Source organism: Pongo abelii, chromosome X, assembly GCF_028885655.2.
Source record: "Pongo abelii isolate AG06213 chromosome X, NHGRI_mPonAbe1-v2.0_pri, whole genome shotgun sequence".
Taxonomy (NCBI): Eukaryota; Metazoa; Chordata; class Mammalia; order Primates; family Hominidae; genus Pongo; species Pongo abelii.
The window spans coordinates 141396095-141411771 of NC_072008.2; the positions used below are offsets into that span (position 1 = coordinate 141396095).

Below are 15677 nucleotides of genomic sequence, written 5' to 3' on the forward strand. Positions count from 1 at the left end.
TTCCCTCTAGGTTTTCCCATTTGTGAGCATGTAGTTGTTCATAATACTCTGATGATCTTTTGTATTTCTGTGGTATCAATTGTAATGCCTCCTTTTTCATTTCTGATTTTATTTATTTGGGTCTTCTCTCTTCTCTTCTTGATTATTCTAGCTAGTGGTTTATCAATTTTGTTCATCAACCAACTTTTCATTTAATTGGTCTTTTCTATTGTTTCTAGTCTCCACTTAATTCTGCTCTGATAGTTTAAGTTTCTTTACTTCTAATTTTGGGTCTGTTCTTACTTTGTTAGTTCCTTGAGGTGCATTGTTTGATTATTTGAAATCTATTTTTTTAATGTAGCCTTTATTGTTATAAATTTCCCTCTTACCACTGCTTTTGTTGTATTCCACAGGTGTTGTTATGTTTTATTTTTATTTTCATTTGTTTCAAAAAATGTTTTGATTTCCATCTTAATTTCTTCATTGAGCCAATGGTTGTTCATGAGCATGTTCTTTAATTTCCATGAATTTGTATTGTTTCCAAAGTTCCTCTTAATATTGATTTCTAGTTTTATTCCATTGTGGTCTGAGAAGTTACTTGGTATGATTTCAATTTTTATAATTTGTTGAGCCTTTTTTTTGGTCGTGGCCTAACATATACTGTATCCTGGAGAATGTTCCATGTGCTGATGAAAAGAATGTTTATTCTGCATTTGTTGGATGAAATGTTCTATAAATGTCTGTTAGGTCCATTTGGCTTAAAGCTGAGTTTAAATCTAATGTTACTTCTTCTTTGTCTAGATGACCTGTCTAATGCTGAGAGTGGGTGTTGAAGTCCGCCATAATTACTGTATTAGAGTCTAAATCTTTAGATCTAGTAATATTTGCTTTATGAATCTGGGTGCTCCAGTGTTGGTTGCATATACATTTAGAATTGGTATTTCTTCTTGCTGGTTTGATCCCTTTATCATTATATAATGACTTTCTTTGTCTTTTTTACTATTTTTGGCTTAAAGTATCTTTTATCTGATATAAGCATAGCTACTCCTGCTGGCTTTTGGTTTTCATTAGTGTGGAATATATTTTTCCACCCCTTTACTTTCAGTCATACATGTCTATATGTAAAGTGCATTTATCACAGGCAGTATATAGTTAGATCATGTTTTTTTTACCCTTTTACCCAGTCCATATTTTTAAGTGGAGAAATTAATCCTTTTATATTCAGGGTTACTATTAATATGTTAGGTTCTGTTCTGTCATGTTATTCATTGTTTTCTGGTTATTTTGTATAATCTTTGTTCCTTTTTTCCCCTTATTGTTTGTCACTGTGGTTTGGAAATTACCTGTAGTGGTATCAGTTGAGCACTTTTTCTTTCTCATCTGTATGTCTGCATTACCATTCAGCTTAATACTTAACATTTTGTTTTCATGGTGGTAAATGTTGTCCTTTTGCTTCTAGGTTTATGACTCCCTTGAGCATTTTTTGTAGGGGCAGTCTAGTGATGATGAATTCCCCCAGCTTTTGCTCATCTGGGAAAGACTTTATTTCTCCTCCATTTATGAAATTTAATTTTGCCAAAAATGGTATCCTTGGCTAGCAGATTTTTTTTCCTTTTAGCACTTTGAATATCTGATTTCATTCTCTCTGGCCTGTAATATTTCTGTGGGGAAATCTGCTGTTAGTCTCATAAGGGTTCCTTTATAGGTAACTAGATGCTTCTGTCTATTTTTAGAATTATTTGTGATTGACTTTAGACACTGCAAATATAATGTACCACGTGGAAGATCTTTTTGCGTTGTATGTTTGAGGATCCCTGGGCTTCCTGTATATGAATGTCCAAACCTCCTGGTAGACCTGGAAATTTTTCATCTATTATTTCATTAAATAGGTTTTCAAAATCTTTTGTTCTCTCTTTGCCTTTTGGGACACCAATAATTTGTATATTTGGTTACTTTATGGTGTCCCACATATCACAAAGGCTTTGTTCATTCTTTTTTATTCTTTTTTATTTTTGTCCAGGTTATTTCTAAAAACCTTTCTTCAAGATCTTAGATTCTTTCTTCTGCTTGATCTAGTCTATTGTTGGAGTTTTTCAAGTGCATTTTGCAGTTCAATGTAGTCTTCAGTTTCAGAATTTTTTTTTAATGATAGATATTTCTTTCTCATTCATGTCCTAAATTGTTTTTCTGATTTCTTTGTATCATTTTTTAGAATTTTCTTCTATCTCACTGAACTTCTTTAGAATTGATAATTTGAATTATTTTTCCAGGATTTAATTAATTTCTTTTTGATTGAAATTTGGTTTTGGATAATTATTTTGTTCCTTTTGGAGGTGTCATGTTTCCTTGCTTTTTCGTGTTTCCTGTGTCCTTACATTGATACTTGCCTATCTGGTATATCAGTCACTTCTTTCAATTTTTTGAATTTGCTTTGTTAGAGGAGGGCTTTTTCCTGAAGATCTATCTATAGTATTGGTTGAGTAGGGCACTTTGGCTGTTATTCTGGGTGCATGCAGTAGTGTAGTCTCTGTATGATTTCTTTGGCTATAAACAGTGTCAGTGGTATCTAAGGTTTCCTTGGTGGCTTATGGTGAAGTTATTGGTGGAGGCTGTGAAACAGTTTTGCTGGGGACTGGTACACCAAGTATGCCAGTCTTTGGACCCCACTGGTGGCAGCAGTGGGCTGAGCATGCCTGTCCTTGGATCCCAGGGTGGCATACACTGGCACCATTGTTAGCATGTCCAGGCATGCCAATGCTTGGGCCTTCAGGTAGCTTACTTGGATGCCAGTAGTGGCATATATGGATCAGGCAAGTGGGTGGGTTCTCAGGACCCTGGGCAGTCAGTGTGGTGAGGGTGATGGCAGTGGCGGTGGTGGGATGATGCTCTGCTTCCCAAGTGGTTCATGCTGGTACAGGCAGTGGTGGCTGTAGTGGCCTGGAAACTGGCCCACAGGTAGGTGTCACCTGTGGTAGAGGCAGCTGGGTGGGTAAGAACAACCTCAGGCCCCTGGGAGGAGTATTCAGGTGCCAATGTTAGTGGACTGGGCTTGGTAATCCCCTGGCTCCTGGACTATGTGCTCTGGCCGAAGGTAGGATGAGGAGGGACAAAGCTTGGCTAGGATGGCTTGTCCTCGGGCCTCTTGATGATATGTACAGGTGCTGCCTATGAGAGGCAGGGGAAGGGCAATCATCAGACCACTGGCAGGATGCTTGGGTGGGCAGTAACAGCACAGCTGCTACTGGGTACAGTGTCACCTTCAGTGACAGCAGCCTAGGTCGGCAGGTGGCGAGTGCACACACCACTCACACCTCAGCCCTCACCTTAGCCCTGGATGTGGTAGCCTATAGTCGCTTGTGTCTAAGAGCCAGGGTGAGCAATGGCTTGATTTTTTTTTTTTTTTTTATTTGCGTATCAACAATGCAAGGGAATTTAGATCGTCCTGGCACTGGTTCTATCACTACTCTAGCTCTTGCACTTTCGCGATCTCTGCTTGCCATTTGCCTCTTTGCTCTCAGATGCATATCCTGCCGTAGTGGTTGGAGATTAACTAATGCCTCTGGGATTTTACACAGGTGAAGGTGTTGCAGAAGAGGTTCTGCAGAATTTGCCTGGTCACACAAAATGCACTACTGACCATATTTACCTACCTTCCTCTTCCAGTTCCAACTTCCTTTCTTTTCCTTTCTCTACTAAGCCTGACACAACTAGGTTAAAGAGTGTTTCTACATAATGTCTAAAAATGTTGATTCTGAGAAACAGTAGGACAATTTGGCAAAGTAAGAACAAGTTTGCTGTATTTCAGTTTGGAACTTAGATGACCAAAATCCATTAAAAAATTAAAACTTTAATAATTATTAAAACGGTTTGCAGCTTTGTGACTGTTTATTAATTGGTTTAATATATATTCATTAACAAAATTAATATTCATTAACAAATTATTATAAACAAAAATTAATAAACATATAAAACTTTCATGCTGTACAACATGCTAAAACATATTCCAGACAAAAGATGCCTTAAAATGTTCCTACCATTGGTTTAGAAATGGTATACCAAAAAACTAGCCTAAGGAAAAAAGAAAGGCAGCTAAAACTTTGATATGGCATGGTATTTAGTACAGGAGGTCAAAGATATTTAAATCTTTGATGTAAGATAGATAAAATACTAGAAAAAGTAAACATTTCATAATATATGAAGGAAAACAGGGAGATGTTTTCTCTCACTAAGTTACATCTGTAATGTGGGTTGATATACAGTCATGAAAAATGGCAGTAGTCACAGACTGGTCATTCCGTCCAACAGACTCCTTTTCTCTGAGACCTTCCAACTGTACACACATTCTTCTATTTTCTGTGTGACTGAGTCCCATGGCCATTGCTACTTGGTTTGATACTTGTCACCTCACCCTAGATGAGCCAATCAGGTATTTTTCCTGATAATTTGGAGTTTGGAACTAGACCCCAAAACTCAGTGATTTTCCTCTAAGTTTCATTACTGCCATTTCTGTATAGAGAACACTATTTAGAATACCTACTATTTAGTTCTCTTGAGCTACCCTTGTTTCTGCCCTTTTGAAGCATGTTTGCTGCTTTGGTTTCTTGGATTCTGTAAAGTACTTATGTTCTTCTAATTAATTATTTTGTTGTAGAAGTTCCCACTTTGTATTACATGCAACAAATATAAACATTATCAAAGAAGTGTGTGGTTCTGCAACGTGCTTTATCAAGTGCACCAGAGCAGAACTCTGAAGTACGTCATCTGGTGCACTGAGGACAAAATATTGGCAGCAGGGGCATAGAGGCTTCCAGGCCAGGGTAGAAACTCTCTCCTTTGTAATAAAGGTAAGAAATGTTGTGGGTAATCTAACATCTTCCTATGAGGAGTGGTCTTTTTGGCCATTACATGAGGCCACAAATATATTTTGAATGATTGTGGAGGTGACTAGGGAAATTTACTGAAATGTCTAAGGATAAGGTAAAGTTGGGGGGACCAATATGGTTCTGCAAAAGATCAGTTCAGAAGTCATGAGGACCTGAAATGGAAGTAATGGGCACACAGTTAATTCTTGGTCAAACCTGAAATAGAACTTTTGTCTCTTAGTCAGTGGTGTTTTCTCATTATACCATAGTGTTTAGTTTTGAAGGATGAGAATCAAAATAGATAAGCCAGTGTGAGAATCTTTTTGGCATTCTCTAAATATTTTAATATTCTACCTACTGTTTCTTAGTTTTAAAAATTATCTTTGCAACTTCCAAAATCTGACATTTGTCAGATTTTTGACATATATAACAAAAATGATATAATTTCAGAACCTTAAAAGAGGATCTTGGCTGGGCAAGGTGGCTCATGCCTGTAATCCCAGCACTTTGGGAGGCCAAGGCGGGCGGGTCACGAGGTCAGGAGTTCGAGACCAACTTGGCTAACATGGTGAAACCCTGTCTCTACTAAAAGTACAAAAATTAGCCGGGCATGGTGGCATGCACCTGTAATCCCAGCTACTTGGAAAGCTGAGGCAGGAGAGTCACTGGAACCTGGGAAGCAGAAGTTGCAGTGAGCCGAGATCGTACCACTTCACTCCAGCCTGGGCAACAGAGTGAGACTCCATCTCAAAAAAAAAAAGATCTTAGAATCTAGAAAATAAAATATATGTTCCCAATCCATACTAATTGGCCTTTAGAGCAGAATATCCTTAATTCTTAAGGCATACCATTAATTTAATGATATAAATTTAAAGTATATATATCTTATCATTATCTTCTTGATCTCAGAAACGTTAAAATGTAAAAAAGTGAGCATCTTGAAATACAAGAAAAACTACTTATAGCCCTTATCTGGTTGTCTGGTTACTGTTTTATTGTATATACATGATACTGACAATTGCTTTGAAATATTTTTTATGGTTTTGGCAAATAAATGTTTATCCATATTAGGTGACTTTTTAAAATGATGAATGATGGTTTCCAATTGTGTTTTAGCATCCTCAAAATCTTCACTTTTTTCCCTGTGAGCTCTTAATATGGAGAAAAATATGGGTCATTTTCCTAAAATTATGCTATTCTTACTTTATGGGAATAATCTCCATTTGTTATGATGCACAATTCTTCTAATGCATTATGGGATTTGTTTGGTTATTTTTCTTCAGGATTTTTGCATCTCCATAAATGGAAATGATCTTATGGTTATCTCTCTTTATGCTCATCTTGTCAGTTTTCGAAGTTGCTACAGAGGAAAGAAATGAGACTTAAGGGGAATCAAGGTTGAAGGGGGGTTATCTTAGTCCATTTTGTGCTGCTATAACAGATTATCACAGACTCGGTAATTTATAAAGAACAGAAATGTATTTTCTCACAGTTCTGGAGGCTGGCAAGTCCAAGATCAAGGCACTGACACCTAGTCTGGTGAGGGCCTTCTTGCTGCATCCTCACATGGTATAAGGTAGAAGGGGTAGAGAGGATGAACGCTGTGTCCTCATACGGCAGAAAAGTGAAAGTGGGTGAATCCATTCCTGCAAGCCCTTTTAATAACAGCATTAATCCATCCATGCATCCATGAAGATGGAACTCTCTTGACCTAATCACCTCCCAAAGGCCACACCACCCAGCAATGCTGTACTGGGCGTTAAGTTTCCAACCCATGAATTTTGGAGGGGGCACATTCAAATTATAGCAAGGTTTATTTATATAATTTTATATTTTTAAATAGATTCCAGAATTGTTTCTTTTGATTAATTAGAAAGAGGAAACATTGTTGATGTAGGAAGAGAAGCAATTAGTGTTGGATGTTTATGTAGGAGTGAAGTCCCCAAAAGGCAAAAATCTTCATGAAGGCCATGTGCACAGTGGAGGGATTTGGGAAAGGGCTTAGACATCTCTCCATTGTTACAGGAGAGTAGGCAGAGAAAGCTGGAAGATGTCAGGATGTTGATAAAGGAGCTCATGTCTAATGGCTTTTGTGTCAGATTTGGGGAATGAGACATGACTGCAGAAGTAGAGGTTGACGCGACGGAACCAGGAACCAGTGAATGTGAGAAGTATGTAGAAGCTGGAAAAGGCAAGGGAATATATTCTTCCCTAGAGCTGCCTGTGGGGGTTCAATCAGGCTGGTGGGAAAAATTTTAGTTATAATAGCCACAAATGCTCTTGGAAGGCCTGAGAGTTTGCATAACTTCAGTAATAGATCTGGCTGAAGTAGCCAGAGTCTCTATGCAGGAGCCAGAGAGCTCAGGGCACAAATACAAAGGAATGTAGAGTAGTTTATCTAACTAACTTGTTTACTCATGTGGTCCTAAGACTAACCTTTGATTTACTGCAGGTGCTTAATTGCTTTCTATTCGGGAAGTCCACAATGTCAATTACCCTCTAGTGGTGTTGACTCAAGCCTTTGTCAATTAATATTTACTGAATAAATGCAAGTCTCACTAGCTGGTCGGGACCTTGGCTACTACTAAGTGGCCCAGACACTCAGCTGGACTGGCAAAGCAGAATATCTGTGTGTCAGTGTACTTTATTCATCCATCATTGAGTCAGGGTCTGCAGGACGGACCCCCCGCAGCTGCCAAAAGGAACATAATTCTGTCAACCCATTTTAGAATTCTGACTTTCATAATGTTAATATATTTGTGTCATTTTAAGCTACTTAAGTTCATGGTTATCTGTTAGAGCAGCAACAGAAAACTAATACAAAGGCCTTAATCAAGGCCTTTCAACCTTGACATCAAAGTTGAGGAAATATGCCATGAAGTGCCATTTATTTTTTCCAAGTTTAAAGAACAAGTCAAATTGAGCTGTTAAATGGAGATACAATGGAGATAATTACCACTTTCTCTCTCTTTCTCGCCAAATGTATTTATAGAGAGAGAGAGAGAGAGATAGGTAGATAGGATAGATAGATACAGATATAGACATATAGATACAGATAATGGGTTTCAATACTTAAAAGACCTGTTTTAATTTATATTTGCCTGCATTATTTCAACTGGTGGAGATGAGGTAATACGTACAGGGTCTATGGGGATCCTTTTAAAACTTAAGCTGATTGTAAGTGCCAAACACTTAATTTTAACTTTTTACTCATTGAGTCTGAGTATCCATGCCCACTATGAGATAGGGCAATGGGGACTATGGCCATGGAAAATTAGGCAATGTAACAGTTCTGTTGTTTAAGGTAAGGCATACTTGTGTATCTTCTATTTTATGTTTGATAACTGCCCTAAGAGTATAGGGGGTACTTTGTTTAAATGTAGTGGGATCCCCAGATATAGCTGTACTTTGGACCGCAGTACTGATTAAGGACACGAAGGTTTACCAATTGGTGTATTTTAGCAGGTGTTAAAATTAATTCTGAATCCAGAGGCATAAAAACAAATCAGCACCCTTTTGTTTTTCTGTTGTATATAGTATTTTAGTAAATGTTTGCCTTCCGATTGGGTCAATTTTGTTTCTTCACTCTTGTATTTAGGTTTTTTAAGGAAATGCTAAATACACTTTGGGAGGTCTTCCCTACCCTGCTCAATTTATTGGTTTCTTCTTCCAGATAGTCTCAAGTCATTATTATCAGAGTTAGCGGCCTTCCTTATGGCAATGATTGCTTTACTGGGTTTAAGGATCCTGGGCTTAAGTCGGGTTTGAATGGACCCCTTGATTGTGCAACAGGGCACATGAAAATATCATTAGCATTTTCCAATAACATAATCAGGGGTTCTGTTGTTACAAAGTCATAGGCTGCAGTGACAACAAAAGCATTTTGTAGGGTCCTAGTGAGGCTTTTGCTTTTAGGAGCACGAAGTCAGCCTGCCACATGGTAACTGCTCTTCCTCCATATGAGTGACCACCTCACGGGCACATAGATTGCACAGGGCATTATTCTTTCCATTGAGTTCTGTAGAATGGGGCCAATGCCTGGTTGAGACACACAGACAGTAGTCACAGGGTAAGATTCATTCCCCTGAGCCCAGTGACAGTCATGGCTTACTCTGGAATTCAGACAATGTAATCTGAGACACACAGATACATTTAGAACCAGATACATTACCCAGGGTCATTTTAAGGATGACCCTGATCCCATAATTCTATCCCCAGAGTTAACTGTTGAAATTTCCATAGTAGGTTAGTTAAACTGAAGCTTGGTAGGATTCAATAAATGCAGAGCAAAGAAACATAGCTCAAAGAGCAAGCTTTCTAGTAGAAAGCAGCTCAAAGTGCATCCTTTCAGTCAGCAGCTGAGCCAGTGAGGAAGCCAAAGAGATGAAAGATACTCAGTGATAGTGGACATTGTTTAGAAAGCGTGCTCACTGTATCAATACTTATTGCAGCACACACACACACACACACACACCCCCAAAGAAGGTTTTTAACAGGTTTATTACTCACATACCAAGGCTTTCTGGGGAGAGGAGGGCAGGCATCCTGAGGCACTGATTAAAATCTGTCACAGTAAAAGATGAAAAATGGAGGTAAGATACTTGATGACACATTTTCTTGACAAACTTTGAAGTAGGAATGATTATGACCCCAGTTTACAGATGAGAAAATGAAGCTTACAGAAGTGAACCCGACTGATCTAAAAATAGTTTATAAGTGTCAACAATGGAACTTGGATACATATTTACCTTATGTTAGTGACTATGTTCTTAATCCAGGCCAGGTAAAGTGGAAAACATTTGAACTAGTAAAAAGTTGATTTCCAAAGTAATAGAGAGACATTGTCTTATTATGTGTGGATTCCTGTTAAATTAATAATACATGTTGCAACAATTATGTGCAGTATACAATTACACTTTAAAACAGAGGATGCTGCTGTTAGCATACTAACTCTTGTTCGAACTGGACATTACTTTACATTAGTGCCTCTTAGTGCACTAATAAAAATATAGTTTCTTGCCTCAGGACACACACACCTCTGTGACACCAGTAACACTGTAGTCAGAGGCTGAAGGTCAGTGTGTCAGTAGGCTATTGGATCTCACAGTGTTGCAAGTGACTTAAGGTCATGACTCACCTGAGCACCATTAGTATCACTGGTGGCAGGGCTTCAGGCCCAGATGCCCACACTGGAACATTGGGAGAACCAGAATTGAGGTCATGCATGGCTGCAAGGGTAGTCTTAGGTCTCTGAGAATACAGTACATGCTGTGTTAGCCCAGCTGACGTTCTCAACAGCAGATGCTAGCAGAAATCTCAGGGACAAAAATGGAATGTCCTCTCCTGAGTGAAAACAAGCAATTCCACAGCCAAGGACCTGACCATTGGCCATGGTGCAGAGACCAGCTTAAGACTCAGGAGCCCTGCCCCTTCTGCTACTGTGAGGACCATGAGCTTTGCCTTACTCTAAGATGTCTTCTTTGGAAATGGGAAGAAGGCAGGGGAAACAACCCTACTGATGAGACACACTTTCAAGGAAATGTATATCCAGTGGTGACTGCTTAAATCAGAGGTTGGCTGAAGTGACCACATGATAAATGCTAAGGGAGGAGGATTAAATGAGATGATATTACTAAAGCACTCAGAACAGTGGCTGGCATGCAGAGAGTGCTCAGAGCCAGTGCATGCCAGCCACTGTTCTGAGTGCTTTAGTAATATCATCTCATATAATCCTCAGAAACTCCCAAGAATGATGGTGCTATTGTTATCTTTACCATACAAAAGGGGAACCTGAAGATCACAGAGGTTTAAGGACTTGCCCAAAATCCCACAGATCTTGGATTAAAAATCAGACCACTTGTCTCTTGAGCCTGTGTTCTCAGCCATGTCTGTATGTAATGATGTTTTACTAATTTGGACAAATGACAGTCCCCACCCTACCATTATACAGCAGGGTTGGAGTTCATGAGTTCAATTAGTTTGTTGATGGCAAGTAAAGATGCTACATTATCTAGATGTATCTAGATGTTTTATCTCCCAGACCACTGAGCAGCCACAGTTCCCAAAGGAGCAGCAATTGGTCTGGGAGAGAGGGTTAAGAAGAGAGAGGAAAAATTAATTTCTGTTTCTCCTACATTGTTTCTCTGAGTTCCAGGACATGATTGGTTGAGTGCCAACAGGAGTAATGATGACTCACAATGCAGCTGAGAACCCTGTTACCACAATTTGCAATGACAAGAACTAAACACTAGCCACTACCACCAGGGTTACTCCTGGTTCAGGGCTGAATACAGTGAGTAAGTGGGAGGTGCTGGCAGAGGGGGGTAGATATTACTTCGTAATATCTGTTCCCTAGACACTCAGTTATCTTGGCCTCAGAGCTATTCCCTGGCTCATGCAGAATCTGTTAACAGGCCAAGAACACTGTTAAAATATTTTGGTAACTTCTGTGGGAGGAGTTACCAAAATCTGTTAACAGTATTCATTGCATTTCCACAGGTCCACTGGGCAATGATCAGCAATTCTGACTTCAAGATCCAATCACCCAGTGAAAGCTACAAGAGAACTCAGTACAAGGTAATATTCCCTTTTCTCCCTCAATCTCTACATCCAGCTTTGGTCATGACTGTAATTATCACTTTTATAATACAGAATTCACGTAAATGGGGTGTTTAATTGCAGAAATTTGACTGAGAGTACCCATATGTTTCAAGCCATATTCCCTTCCAAGTCTCTGATCTAGAATAACTATATTGTTACCATTAAAGTGTGACCCATATGGGTATTGTCCAGAGGCAGGACATGAATTTTCCAGGCTGACAGAGGGATAATGGTGAGGACAGAGCTTTGTGTTTTTTATAGTGCTGTTTCCCTGAGGAACTAAACATATACACCACGGAATACTATGCAGCCATAAAAAATGATGAGTTCATGTCCTTTGTAGGGACATGGATGAAATTGGAAATCATCATTCTCAGTAAACTATCGCAAGAACAAAAAACCAAACACCGCATATTCTCACTCATAGGTGGGAATTGAACAATGAGAACACATGGACACAGGAAGGGGAACATCACACTCTGGGGACTGTTGTGGGGTGGGGGGAGGGGGGAGGGATAGCTTTAGGAGATATACCTAATGCTAAATGAGGAGTTAGTGGGTGCAGCACACCAGCATGGCACATGTATACACATGTAACTAACCTGCACATTGTGCACATGTACCCTAAAACGTAAAGTATAATAAAAAAAAATTCTCCATAATTGGCATAATAAAAATTTTAAATGTGCAAAAATAAAATAAAATAAAATAAAATGACTATTATGAGTAGATGTGGCTTGTGTCCACACTGGCTCCCCATTCAGTCTCACATAAGAAGGGAGGAAATTGAGGTACAAGTGCCTGAAAGTGGGACGTTCGTGACCCAAGTCACAAACTCTGTTGTTTGAGTAGCAGGAAAGGCTTAGTCCTCCAGGTTTTCTTCTACCCCAGGTAGAACCATGTAAAGACCCTGAGGCCGTGTTTAGTGTTCCAAACAAATTGGAGAGGGACAAGAATCATTTGCTTGCCTTTCACAGGGATCAAGAGGAGGCATCCTAAATAAGTGGAAAGCTGTGGCTCTGAACCCAAACTAATTGGGTTCACATCCTGGTACTGCCACATACTAACTATGTGACCTTGTGCCAATTCCATGATTTTCCTGTGCCTGTCTCCTGCCCTAGATAAATGGGAATGACAGTTGCACCCACCTCAAGGTGTTATGAGGCTAGATGAGTTTCTGCATGTCAAGCCCTCAGAGAAGTGCCTGGCAAGCAGACAGTGCTCAGCTGAGGAGGGTGAGTAATGTTCGTATTGCTGGTGTTATTCTTCTCATTACTGTATTACTGGTAAAACAGGGGACGCCAAGGGAGCCTAAGGGACTAGACAATAGATGTCTTCACCTCTTCACTTTCCCTCTGCAAGGAGAACCTCTTAAAGTCACAGACAGGGTTGACAATTTTCCCTGGCTATGTCTGTTCTCTTTCCTTGAACTCCATTGACAGGTTCACTGTCTATGTTTTTGCAGGTTTTTGGTTTTGGATGACTTCCCTCTGACCATGCTCCTTGTGTAATAATTCCTTTGGAAGAAATAGGTGAGACAATGACTGTAGGTCGACTTGCCTTAGTGTTGCCTGTCCATGTCTCAAATCTGTACCTCTGAAGAATCTTGTTTCATTTAAATACCACTGACAGAATTGGCTTGCACACATATTCTCATGCTTTTTTGTGGAAATACACTCAAAAATGACACTTATATAACTGATAGTCCAAACTCCTTTCTTATAGTCCTCCAACTTACATTTCTATACCAGAACTTCCATTATCACTATGCTGTAAATTCGTCTAGACCTTATTTTCTGCATTTACTTTTATATATGGCTCCATGAAGAAACAAAAATAGGATGATAAAATGCATAATGTTTTGCAAGTTTCTTTCTTCAATTACACTTTTTAGAGATATTTTTCATGCCTTTAAAAAAATTATTTATTTATTTATTTATTTATTTATTGAGACGGAGTCTCACTCTGTGGCCCAAGCTGGAGTGCAGTGGTATGATCTTGGCTCATTGCAACCGCTGCCTCTTAGGCTCAAGTGATGCATCAGCCTCCTGAGTAGCTGGGACTACAGGCACATGTCACCATGCCCAGCTAATTTTTTGTATTTTAGTAGAGATGGGGTTTCACTATTTTTTCCAGGGTGTTCTCAAATGCCTGAGCCCAGGCTATCTGCCTGTCTCGGCCTCCCAAAGTGCTGTCATGCCTTTAAATAGAGAACCCCATCATCTTTTTCAATGGCTGCTTTTTATTTCATATTATTGATATAACAATCTATTAACAATATGAATTCAGAAAAATTGCCTCTGTCAACCAAGGAAATCACCCAGTTTGACAAAAATGTAAGGTAGACACAAGCTAAACACATAAAAGAAGATACTGTATGCTCCTCTAAGAATAAATTATGAAATAATAGGAATAATATATCCAGTTCACACTGGCCATCAGATATACTTGAATATGATTTTTTTAAATACTGGGAATTATTCATGAAACATTTTTATATGTTTCCTGTTTGACACTATTATACCATTATTTCTAGATTGAAAAATTAATTACTATATCATTTCTGCCACCATTTTAATCTGTGAACTCAGTGCAAGCACAGTCATGAACCTCCATATGAATTTGACATGAAACAAAATGAGCTGATTATTCAATTAAAAGGACAAGAACACATATGGGAATAACCTTGATAGGGAGCTTAACCTACAAGACATGAAAACCTACATGATAGATTTAGAAATTAAAACAGGAACGAAAATTGCCTCAATAAAACAGAGCAGATTCTAGATACAGACCCGTGTGTATGACAGAATGAAAGAAATAGTATCATTGGCATTTTAAATCATATCATGGCCCAAAGCAATCTCTTATGACTGCTGCTGGTAGCAGAGTGTGTTAGTACGTGTCTGTGTGGGTATGGGTGTGGGTGTGTGGGGGTGATGTGATAGGGATGTGATAGTGGACAGTGAGGAAAAGACCCCTGGGTCCACTTGGTTATCTGGATTTCATCATTTTTACCAGGCTTTCTTGGTTGTGCTGTCTTTCTGAAGCAACGTGGAGTCTACCAGTCACGGACAAAGGACTCTCTGAAGTCAGTCCCAGCACACCTGCACCAAATATCAGGAGGAAGGCAGATGAATACTTAAAAGTCCAACATGTCCCCCAACAATGTGCTGAGTTTTTTACTCGGTAGACAACTGGGGAGGCACAGAAATGATGTGGATCTGACAAAGTGGTTGTGGATGCTGACATGAGCAACGCCAGGGTGGAGCTGGCCTTTGCCAAAAAAGATCACGTGACTTACAAGCACATGCCTACACAGAATCTTGGAAAATAATTTTTTTTAAAAAGTATTAGAATAAAATTCCTCCCTAGCTTCAGCTATTGAAATAGAAGCTGTGTTTTCATTTATTTTGGTTTGATATGTTTTTATGCTGATATGGCTTTCTTGAGTTACACTGGACAGGGGATTCTATTCATTCTAAACATTCTGTGCAGGAGCACTCAGACACAGGGGAGATACAGGTCATGCTGCAGATCAGATTTCTTCCACCATAAATCTTTCTTTTTTTTTCAAAGCAAGGGAGTACTTAGGTTAGTACCAGGCCATGCAAGGATGCAAGACTCCTCTCCCTAACGATTTTGAAGAGACATCCATCCAGTTCTCCTCTAAAACCTAATTGCTTACCCAGATGAAAAGATATTTGAGAATAATGAACCCATGAGTTGGGTGGGAGGTTTAGGATACCTTTTTATTCTGATGCTCATGAGAGTACCATTTAGAAACTACAGCATTGTGGATTTTTGATTCTATTTAATATTAAAAAATTAGAGCACAAGGCATTTTAATATAGGGAACAGCATACTTTCAGATCCTTCTAAAAGCAGTTGTTCTTCTCATTGTCCCCAAAGAAGTGGAATCCCCAGGTGCACTTATTTGTGCCATGTGAAATAAATCTGTTTAGGCCACAGCCAATTGAAGAGAATTCATTTGACTGAAGTGGAACTAGCCCAGAGGATAACAAGACTGTGATATGGCTTCCAGGAAAAAAAACCTAAAGGAGTGGGAAATACAGGTATTCGCTCTGAGACAAGTGAAATGAGAATTATGTAGGCAATTGGTCACTGAGAAGTGAGAGCTCAAGCTGAAGAGGGGACAGGGATTGCAAAGAGGTCAGAGCCATGGTGGATATGGGCAAGCTTAAGTTAGGAGTAAGATGAAATTAACATAAGGTC

The 15677-nt window shown here is 39.1% G+C and overlaps 1 protein-coding gene and 1 long non-coding RNA gene across 9 annotated transcripts in view; one reads left to right on the plus strand and one right to left on the minus strand.

Annotated features, from left to right (window-relative positions):
• The window catches only part of ZNF75D (zinc finger protein 75D), a 66786-nt gene that overhangs the window by 36750 nt on the left and 14359 nt on the right, over positions 1-15677 (minus strand). For 3 of the 7 annotated variants that reach the window (XM_054545116.2, XM_063721431.1, XM_063721430.1), the window contains one exon: positions 9355-9405. The exons of the other annotated variants lie outside the window; for them this stretch is intronic. The gene's annotated coding sequence lies outside the window, so the exon portion shown is untranslated. The remainder of the gene's footprint in view (positions 1-9354; positions 9406-15677) is intronic. 7 annotated transcript variants of the gene reach the window in all.
• Positions 11065-14713, plus strand: LOC129053071 (uncharacterized). 2 transcript variants are annotated; one of them, XR_008518192.2, is made up of 5 exons: positions 11065-11137; positions 11340-11417; positions 12563-12676; positions 12907-12973; positions 14463-14713. It is a non-coding gene; the product is annotated as an uncharacterized LOC129053071 (long non-coding RNA). The 2 variants fall into 2 exon arrangements; XR_008518193.2 differs by having other exon boundaries at positions 11065-11133.